General features: G+C 44.4%; 1 non-coding gene across 1 annotated transcript; it reads left to right on the top strand.

The window, feature by feature from the left end:
- Nucleotides 1-1996: 1996 nt before the first annotated feature.
- Nucleotides 1997-2102, top strand: LOC120274196. The gene has a single exon (XR_005540731.1). It is a non-coding gene; the product is annotated as a small nucleolar RNA R71 (small nucleolar RNA).
- The last annotated feature ends 551 nt before the right edge of the window (nucleotides 2103-2653 follow it).

Below are 2653 nucleotides of genomic sequence, written 5' to 3' on the forward strand. Positions count from 1 at the left end.
GAAGCGCTTTGTTTAACGTCACTAAGCTTGACGTACTCTCTCCTTACCTTATGGAGGGTCATAAAGATGGAAAATCTCCTTCTTAGCAACCTGCACACACGATGGACAGAATTTCTGCATATTCAAGGAAAAACTCTTAACCAAGTTACCGAATGAGGGCATGTCGCGCTCTCCCTGTGTGTACTTGTCTCCTATTGTGTGGGAGCGCTCCGCGACGATGTCTCGACCTCTTGACTCGGCTAAAAAAATCTGTTCTATGAATCCTCCTTGTGGTTGCTCCTTGAGGACTTGTTCCGCATAAATTTTTTTAATTGTGCCTCTTCCATGTCCGCCATTCCTCATATGGATCCGGATGTAACAATTCCTCGCAAGTATTCATTAGAAATCTCGCCATTGACATCAATAAAATAACAAGAATCATCAAAGTCAAGAGAGTGCTTCATTGCTTCGCAAGGCGATATGTGATCTTGTCCTCTCCAATACGCAACGTCATCTCTCCTCCATCCATGTCGATGAGTGCCTTGAAGTGCGTAGGGAACGGTCTCCCCTGCACTAATGGCACCTCCGCATCTTCATCAACATCTAACACAACAAAATCTGCAGGAAAAATATACTTGTCAACCTTTACTAAAACATCTTCGATTATACCTCTAGGATGACGAACGGAACGATCGGGCCAGTCAGCAAAAGTCATGCGGGTCGGACGTGGCTCTCCCAAACCCACTTTCCAAATAATGCGTATGGCATAACATTAATACTAGCTCCCTGAATCGGCCAAAGCTTTTTTTCTTCCCCAAACCTCCGATTGCACATGGTATGATGAAACACCCCGGATCTTTTCATTTTGTTTGGCAAGTTTTTTTCTCAAGCATTGCCGAACACTTACCTTCTAATACCACAGCCCACACTTTCCTCCATCTTCCTCTTGTTGGTTAAGAGGTCCTTCAAAAAAATCTTTTGCATAGCGAGGCATTTGAGACAATGCCTCTACAAACGGAATGTTTATGTGTAGTTGTTTGAATAGATCCAGAAATTTCCTGTTTTGCTCATCAACTTGGTCTTTTTCTTCAAACGCTACCGGATAGGGAATTCTTGGGGAAAAATGAAGGGAAGGCACACCTGGCCCCTTTTCCTTGTCTTGCACCCTATCCCTTGGTCGTTCTTGTGGATTCTCAGCGATCTTCCCGATGGGGGTTTTGGCTTGAAGAATTTTCAGAATTATTCTCAGCGAAGACCCTTTTCTTGGAGCCCCTCGACCACTTCTCAAGGTGATCGCTTTCACTTGCTCTCTTGGGTTAGTCTCGCTGTTACTCGGCAAGCTTCCAATAGGTCTCTCCGCTAATGATTTTGCTATTTGCCCAACTTGATTCTCCAAATTATGTAAAGAAGCAGCAGTGATTACGGAGTGTTGCCTCTATGTTTTGGAACCTTGTGTCGCTTGATTGAATAAACTTCGACAAAACCCTTTCCACTCGAAACTCTTTCCGAATCGAAGGTGTTTGCTGAAATCCGGTGGGGCAACGGCCTTTTGCTGCCCTTGATTTCCCAGAGAGATTTGGGTGGCTTCTCCACCCTTGGTTGTAAGTATTGCTGTAGGGGGTTCCCTTGTACTCTTCCCGAATTACCCACAAAAATCTACTTGTTCAATTGGGGCTGAAGTGGTAATTGAGATAGGACAATCTGATGGCATGTGTGCACCCCCACAACCATCACAACTTGTGATTGAGGCTACCTTCGATGAAGTCAACATATCCAACTTCTTGCTTAGTGCCTCGACTTGGGCTGCTAAGGATGTAATCGCATCAATTTCATGGAGTCCGCCACCTTCTTCCTTTCCCTTGCATTCCATTGGTAGCTATTCAATCCCATTTCCTCAATTAGTTGTCGGGCTTGCTCGGGGTTTTGTTTCCCATTGTCCCTCCCGCAGCGGCATCAAGGAGTTGCTTGGTACTCGAGTTCAACCCATTGTAAAATGATTGAATAACCATCCACTGGGAACCCGTGTTGTGGACACTTCCGCAAAAGGTCTTTGAAACGCTCCCAAGTTTCAAATAAAGATTCAAGCTCTATCTGAACAAACGAAGATATTTCATTGCGAAGCTTTTGCCGATTTCCGGGGAAAAATACCTTATGAGGAAAGCCTCAACCATCTTGTCCCCACGCTAGTGATAGAAGCTCGTGGTAGTGAATGAAGCCATTGCTTGGCTCTTCCCTTCAATGAAAAAAAGGGAATGCTCTCAATCGGATTGCATCATCCGAGACTCCATTGATCTTCAACATATCACAAACTTCGAGGAAATTCTCAATATGACTATTTGGGTCTTCATCGGCTAACCCATTGAACTGTGCAGACTGTTGAACCATTTGAATAAAACCCGGCTTTAACTCAAAATTTTGGGCAGCTACCGGTGGCCTAACAATGCTTGATTGTGTCCCACGAATTGTAGGCCTAGCAAAATCTGATAATGTCCTTTGTTGCCCTTCTTGTTCAGCCATATTTTCTGATCTTTCGATATCTATTTCAGTTGGAGAGTCCTGTTCTTGTACAGGTTCCTTGCCCCTTCTACGAAATCTTCGCTCAATTTCAGGGTCCTCTTCAACCAATGTCGAAGGGTTCCCTCGGGTCATAACCTGAAGTTGAAATCAATAAAAA

The sequence above is a fragment of the Dioscorea cayenensis genome, chromosome 12 (assembly GCF_009730915.1).
Source record: "Dioscorea cayenensis subsp. rotundata cultivar TDr96_F1 chromosome 12, TDr96_F1_v2_PseudoChromosome.rev07_lg8_w22 25.fasta, whole genome shotgun sequence".
NCBI classification, from domain to species: Eukaryota; Viridiplantae; Streptophyta; class Magnoliopsida; order Dioscoreales; family Dioscoreaceae; genus Dioscorea; species Dioscorea cayenensis.